The sequence below is a fragment of the Arachis stenosperma genome, chromosome 4 (assembly GCF_014773155.1).
Source record: "Arachis stenosperma cultivar V10309 chromosome 4, arast.V10309.gnm1.PFL2, whole genome shotgun sequence".
NCBI lineage: Eukaryota > Viridiplantae > Streptophyta > Magnoliopsida > Fabales > Fabaceae > Arachis > Arachis stenosperma.
Window position 1 is genome coordinate 58546403 of NC_080380.1, and position 8142 is coordinate 58554544.

At 39.2% G+C, this 8142-nt stretch overlaps 1 non-coding gene across 1 annotated transcript; it reads left to right on the forward strand.

Annotated features, from left to right (window-relative positions):
• The first annotated feature begins 7641 nt into the window (after positions 1-7641).
• Positions 7642-7745, forward strand: LOC130977953 (small nucleolar RNA R71). Its single transcript, XR_009085621.1, has one exon. It is a non-coding gene; the product is annotated as a small nucleolar RNA R71 (small nucleolar RNA).
• Positions 7746-8142: the final 397 nt, after the last annotated feature.

An 8142-nucleotide genomic window follows, 5' to 3' on the forward strand; every position in this document is an offset into this window, starting at 1 on the left:
AACTCCACAACCTGAAATTTGTCGAGCACGTTGGAGGTAACGTTGGACCACCAACGTTCCCTCCAACGTTGACACCAATTTACCTTAATGTTGCCAGCAACATTGGAGCAATGTTGCACCATGGGAGTAGTTGGAGGCATAGTTGGAGGTCCAACTATGGCTCCAACTATGGCTTCTTGAAATGAGTAGTTGGAGGCATAGTTGGAGGTCCAACTATGACTCCAACTATGCATCTTCCTCATGGCAACGTTTGAGGTCCAACTTTGGGCTCAAACGTTGCCTCTTGCTTATAGTTTGAGGCATAGTTGGAGGTCCAACTATGACTCCAGATATGCACCTTTCTTGGCTAACGTTTGAGGCAAAGTTGGAGGTCCAACTTTGGATCCAACTATGCATCTCTTGAGCACCAACATTACTTCCTTTTGCTCCTTTAAATGGCCCTTTTGTTACTTGTTTGCTTTCCCTTCCTCAGCTTCTTTTCCGTCTATTATCAATAAAAAAATTGCATCAAATTTTGCTATAATCATAAGATTTTTGCACCATTCAATCATCAAGTAAAATTTGCATAAAATCTTATGAAAAGCACATAAATAACCAAGTTTAATTGAATCAAAGGATGTGTGAAATTCTCACCCAAATACTTGCTTATAGCTAAAAAAAGTGCATAAAGCCTAATGAAAACATACCCAAAATGGCTTGTGAAACTAGCCAAGATGCCTGACGAACAGATTTTCTGTCGGTAAAGAATTTCACAAATAAAGTCTCGTTGAAAGTATAGCTTCTAAACCAGCAAAGAATTCTTTCATACAAAAAGTTGTTTGTCACTAATGCAAACCCAATAAAAATTAATAACCGAAGTATTTAAACCTCGGGTCGTCTCTCAAGGAATTGCAGGGAGGTGTGTTTATTATTGGTTATAAGAAAAGTATCTTTTTGGGTTTTTGAAAGGGTTGAACAATGAATGTAAATGGTAAAAGAAGTAGACTAATAACTAGAAAAGCTCTTGGTAAGATATGAGAACTGGATGTCCTATCCTAGTTATCCTTATCAATTGTGATGAGAATTGTTCGTTGCTCCCACTTCGTCAACCTCTAACTATGAAGGTATGTCAAGTGGATAAATCAATTTGATTCCTCAAGTCCTAGTCAATTCTTAAGGAAAGATTAGAGTTATTGGAATTCAAATCAACTAGCAAATACAATAATTATCAATCAACAAATGAGTTTGACAACTTAAGCATCTCCAATTACTCAACTGAAGCTGAGTGTAAAAAGATAAATTGAAATCATCAATATGAAATACCTCAAATTGCATTAAATAGAGAAATCAAACCTAACATGAGAATTCATAAACCAAGTAGCAACATCAGATAATCAATAGGGGAAAATCAATAAACTAGAGTACTAAAAGAATTAAAAGTAGAAGAGAAATCCTAAATCCTAAAACCTAAGAGAGAGGAGAGAGCCTCTCTCCCTCCAAACTACATCTAAAACCTAAAATTATGAATAATGAGATGTGAATGATGAATTCATGGATTTACGCACTCTGTAGCCTCTAATCTGTGTTTTCTGGGCCAAAAACATGGTAAAAAGAGGTTAGAAATCGCTGGGGGCGATTTCTGATACGTACAGGTCGCGGCTCTGTCACGCGTACTGGTGCACGAAATTGTGATACACAATGGCACCAACAACTTGTACGCATAATTGTAATCTCACTCTTTGTCACAACTTCGCACAACTAACCAGCAAGTGCACTGGGTCGTCCAAGTAATAAACCTTATGTGAGTAAGGGTCGATCCCACGGAGATTGTCGGCTTGAAGCAAGCTATGATCACCTTGTAAATCTCAGTCAGGCGGATTCAAATGGGTTATGGAGTTTTCATAATTAAAAAGATAAATAAAACATAAAGTAAAGATAGAGATACTTATGTAATTCATTGGTGAGAATTTCAGATAAGTGCATAGAGATGCTTTGTTCTTGTTGAATCTCTACTTTCCTACTACCTTCATCCAATCCTTCATACTCCTTTCCATGGCAAGCTGTATGTTCGGGTTTCACCGACATCAATGGCTACCTCCCGTCCTCTCAGTAAAAATGGCCCAAAATGCGTTGTCACCGCACGGCTAATCATCTGTCGGTTCTCGATCAAGTTGGAAAAGAATCCAGTGATCCTTTTGCGTCTGTCACTATGCCTAAACACTCGCGAGTTTGAAGCTCGTCACAGTTATCCCTTCCCGGATCCTACTCGGAATACCACAGACAAGGTTTAGACTTTCCAGATCTCAGGAATGATCGCCAATAATTCTAGGTTATACCACGAAGACTGATGCGTGCATAAACTTGTTATGCTACGATTTTAGGAAATTGCACGAACGGCAAAGTTCCTTCCGGCAAGTGCACCGGTTATCGTCGTCAAGTAAAAACTCACAATAGAGTGAGGTCGAATCCCACAAGGATTGGTTGATTGAGCAATTCGAATTAGAAGTTTGTTTAGTTGAGCGGACTCAATTTTTGGATGTGAATTGCATAAAGTAAATATGGCGGGAAATGTAAATTGCAAGGAATTGAAATTACGAAATCTTAAATTGCAAGAATTAAGGTGCGAGAAAGTAAATTGCTGAAAGTAAAAGGGAATTGGGGAGGATTTGCATGAATTGAAATTGCAGAATGTAAATAGAAAAGGTAGATCAGAGATGGGGAGTTCATTGGGGTCAGGAGATATTGAAATCTCCGAATCAAAACATTTTCATCTCTTCCTCAACCAATGCATTCATTGAATCTTGCTTGGCAATCTTATATGTTTGGATCCCAATTCCTTGGCTCACCAATTCTCTCTAAAAACAAACAAATTCCCAATCCCTTGGTTTAAATGTTCATAAGAAGAGATGATGCTCGATCACTGATTATACCACACAGCTTCATGAACCACAATTTGGTAGGATTACATGTCACAATATCCATCCAAACCCCAATTCAATTCACTGTGAGAAAGTTTCTCTAGCATGAATCCATCATTCCTTTCCCAAGGTTCCGAAGGATTCCAATTATGGGTAGTTTCTTTCCCAAGACAACTACCCAATGGAATTAGATCGAGAAGCTTTCTAACAAAATTCAAGAGAAAAGATTGAAGAAGAAAATGAAAACTATTATTGATTCATTGAATTACAATAGAGCTCCCTAACCCAATGAAAGGGGTTTAGTGATTCATTGCTCAGAATTCAATTACAAAACTGATGAAAAGTTCTAAAGTGTCGAAAAGTGCTAACTAACTTCAATTCTATCCTATTTATACACTTTCTAAATTGAGCTTCTGTTGTGTTTCTTGGGCTTTGAGGCCTTTCCTTGATTTCCTTTTGCTTTAGGCTTATGGTCCATAATCCTGATGAGGCTGTGATCCAATTCTGTAACATTCATTGAGCAAACTTAGTGATAAACAAGTAATGACACAAGACTCAATAATTTGAAGTTCCAGACTCATCAATTCTTGAGGCCCAATCCCATAAACCATGATATTCAATTGGGTTTCATGCCATAATAAGTTTAAGTTAATATTTGTGCTCAATTGCTAACTTAAACTTCAATATAATTGGCCCAGAAACCTTTTCAAATGGTGGTGTTTAAGTTGAAGTTTAAGTTTTAGTTTAAGGTCAAACTAAAACTTAAACGTGGAATTGGAAGAAAACACCCCAGGAGTGTACATAGTCGAACACGTTTAACCTCCAGTTTAAGGTTAAACTGGAGGTTAAACTTGGAAATGAAGAAAGCAACCCCTGGAGGCAATTAGGATCGAACACGTTTAACCTCCAGTTTGAGGTCAAACTGGAGGTTAAACTTGGAAATGAAGAACACACCCTGGAGGAGAAAAACTATCGAACACGTTTAACCTCCAGTTTGAGGTCAAACTAGAGGTTAAACGTGGAACTCTTCTGGTGCCTCTCTTGCTTCTGGCGTTTAACCTCCAGTTTGAGGTCAAACTGGAGGTTAAACGTGGAATGCTTCTTGGTGAGAAAAGAAAGTGTCGAACACGTTTAACCTCCAGTTTGAGGTTAAACTGGAGGTTAAACGTGGAAATGCTTTTGTGCCTCCCTTAGTTCAATTCTCATTCTGGCGTTTAACCTCCAGTTTGAGGTCAAACTGGAGGTTAAACGTGGAATGCTCCTTAGTGCCCTCTCTCATTCTGGCGTTTAACTTCCAGTTTGAGGTTAAACTGGAGGTTAAACGCCAGTTACAGCATTTCCTCCTTTCTCATGATTCTGACGTTTAAGCTCTAGTTTAAGCTTAAACTGGAACTTAAACTTCACATGTGATATTCAAGCTTCCTTTATTGATTTTGTTGCTTCCTTGCCTAGCCTCTTTTTCCCTGAAATCATCCAAACAACTGCATCAAAGTCTTGCAAAATTTCATGAGAATTCTTCCATTCATAGCATTCAAGGAATATAACTAAAAACTCATGGAATTTGCATCAAAATCTTCATGTTTGAATGATTTAAGACAAGCATGACTATTTGGCCCAAATGATTACTTAAGGCTCAAGAAAATGCATAAAACAACTAAAAATAAAAGAAAAAGGCTAGTGAAACTAGCCTAAGATGCCTTGGCATAACAACACCAATCTTAATCCTTGCTTGTCCCCAAGCAAGTTCTGAATTATTTGAGAAGAAAGAATGAAACAGAAAGTAAATTCATTAGCCATATCAGTAAGTAATTGACATTGATTAATGGGGTGTTCATGCAGAAAGTTGTTGCAGCATCACTTTATTGTTTCTTAGGTAAGAATGTCACTTTTTATGTTTCCACTAAAACACTGCTATGGCCTCTTGTTATTCTTCCTCCATTCTTATCCTTCCTGTTGTACCTGCACAAACAAACAAATGTGCTATTATTTTTCGGTCCATGTGAATAGTCTTTGCACATGTTTTTCATTCTTTTTGAATTGTAAATCAATGATTGTCTTTGTGAGCTTATAGCCGTGACCTTTGTGTGTATGCACATTTATTAATGGACACCAAACTTAATGTTTGGTAATGTCTCCTGATGTCATGAAATCCAAGTTGGTTGTCCTTAATGAATGTGCATAATTCTAATAACTCATAGTCACCTTGGCTCTTTGATCCTAAACAATTTTACTACCTAAAGTAATTGAAATCAAAGTATTAAAACATGCAAATGGTAACTTGTCATGAATTTCTAAATCCAAAGGAACTTCTTGCTTTTCATTACCGCGTTCCAAGAGGAACACCAAACTTAATGTTTGGTTGTGCACCTTGAATGAAAGATTGAATACAATTTGAATAAGATTTGGGGTGCCTTCAGGCACACCAAACTTAGAGACCAATTGTATTTAACATGCAATGTTTAGTGCACCTTATCAACAGTTGTCCTGAGGATTCAAGTTCATGCATAAGAAACCATGCTTTATTAGATGCAGGGCAAAACAATAAAGAGTAAGGATACTAAAACATGGGTTGCCTCCCACGAAGCGCTTCTTTAACGTCACTAGCTTGACGGTTGTCCCTTGTTAGGGTGGATTGTAGTGCTTGATGTCCTCTCCTCTCACTATGAAAACATCCCCATTTGATTCCTTCATGATTTCCAAATGTTCCATAGAAAGAACTTTCCTGATTGTGAACACTTGAGGGAGCTGAGAAGGAATGGGTTTGAGGCCAGGTGGAATTGGCAAATAATGACTTGATATTACTTTATCTCCCGGAGAGAAACCTTCAGTGGGAATTTTCTTGTTTCTCCACCCTCTTGGCAATTTCTTTACAATTCTTCTCTCTTTCTTGAGGCTTTCTTCATTGACCCTTATGACAGGAGGGTCCTTCTGAGCTGTTTCTATTGATTCTTGTGGCTTTAACTCTTGCAATTCTTGTTTGCCTTCAAAGGATTGCTTTAGAGTTTCAGCTGCTGAACTGCTTTCCTCCAAGCATAGATTGCTACTATCATCCTTAGGCTTTTCAGGTTCTGGTTCAGGCTCAGATGCAGGTTTAAAAACATGGAAAACGAGCTGTTCATCATGTACTCTCAAAATGAGCTCTCCTTGTTCTATATCTATGAGCGCTCTAGCAGTGGCTAGAAATGGCCTTCCCAGAATGATAGGGTGTAGGTAGCTTTCCTCCATGTCCAAAATGACAAAGTCTGTGGGAAAAAAATAATTTCCCACTTTCACCAGCACATTCTCAACTACCCCTTCAGCTTGCTTTTGAGTTTTGTCAGCCAGTTGTATGATTACATCAGTGGATCTCACCTCATTCAGTTGTAGCCTCCTCATAAGAGTCAGAGGCATCACATTTATGCTAGCTCCTAGATCACAGAATCCTCTGTCAATTTTTGTTTCCCCTATGATGCAGGGGATATGAAAACTTCCTGGGTCTGTTTTCTTAGAGACCATATCCTTCTTGATGAGTGCACTGCATTCTTTGTTCATGATTACAGTTTGTCCTCCCTTCAAAACTCTTTTCTTGCTCAGCAATTCCTTCAAATACTTGATGTGTGTAGGCATCTGCTGGAGGATCTCAAGGAAGGGAATATTGATGTGTAGAGACTTAAATGTCTCTAAGAACCTTGAATATGTTTTCCCTTTTTCACCTCCTCCTAACCTTTGAGGAAATGGTGCTTTTGGTTGGTATGTTCCCAGCATGCCTTCCTTTTGCAATTCTTTGGCTTGCTCAGTTTCACTTTCCTGCTTAGCTTCTTCCTCAGCTTCTTTCAAGACTTTTGGCTCCTTTTCTGAGGGTCTGATTCCTTCTTCTTCTGAGACTTCCTTCAATATGGTGATGGCCTTGCATTCTTCCCATCTCACTCCCTTTTGTTCCCCTTTAGGATTCTTCTCTGTGTCACTAAGGAACACTGCGGTTGATTTGGGGGCCTGTTGAGATAGCTCTCCTACTCGAGACTCCATCCACTTGAGTTTTTCACCATGGCTTCTTAAGGTCGATCTCACATCTTCCTTAAAGGCTTTCAATTCGGTTATGTCTTGACCCATGTTTGCTAGTATTTCTTCTATCCTGTTTAATTGATCTTGAAATTGTTGGCTCGGATTGGATTGGGCAGGTTGGTTATTTTGACTATGATATGGTGGTTGGGAGTAAGTGTTTTGTGTGGCTTGGTATGATCTTTGGTTGGAGTTTCGGTATGTGGAATTGTTATGTTGGTTGTGGTTGTAAGATTTGTGGTTTTGTGGTTGGGTTTACTGGTTTCCCCACCCAAAGTTTGGGTGGTTTTTCCAACCTGGGTTGTAAGTGTTGGAATGTGGATCATATGATTGCCTTTGTTGATTTCCCACATAGTTGGCCTCTTCCCAATCACCTCCTTCAATGCTTACTTCCTCTTGATCTTGTGTGTGTATTGCAGCCACTTGCTTTGTGTCTAACTTCCTGGTGAGCTCTGCTAGTTGCTTGGCAAACACCTTGTTTTGGGCTAGAATTGCATCAACATGGTTCAGCTCCATCACTCCCTTAGTGTTGTGTCTCTCTGATGCATAGTAGTACTCATTCTCAGCCACTGTCTCAATTACTTCAATGGCTTCTTCCACAGTCTTTTTCCTGTTCAATGAACCTCCTGATGAATGATCTACAGCCTTCCTTGATTCATAAGAAAGTCCATCATAGAAAATATGCAATTGCACCCACTCAGGGAACATGTTGGGTGGGCATTTCCTTGTCAATTCTTTGAACCTCTCCCATGCCTCGTAGAGCGTCTCACCATCTTGTTGTCTAAAAGTTTGAACCTCAGATCGAAGCCTATTAACCTTTTGTGGGGGGTAGAAATGCACCAGAAACTTGCTCTCCACCTCCTCCCAGGTTGTTAGGCTGTCCCTTGGGAATGATTCCAACCACTTAGCTGCTTTGTCCCTAAGTGAAAATGGGAACAAGAGCAGTTTATAGGCATCTTCCTGGACTCTATTGGACTTCACAGTATCGCAAATTCTCAGGAATTTGGTGAGATGTTGGTTTGGATCTTCATTAGCACTACCAAATGAACAATCGTTCTCCACCAGTGATATTAGCTGTGGCTTGAGTTCAAAATTATTGGCCTGAATGGGTGATTTCTGAATGCCGCTACCACAATTCCCAGAGGTTGGGTTTATGTATGAACCAAGAACCCTCCTCTCAGGAATGGCATTGTTTCCATCAACCCTC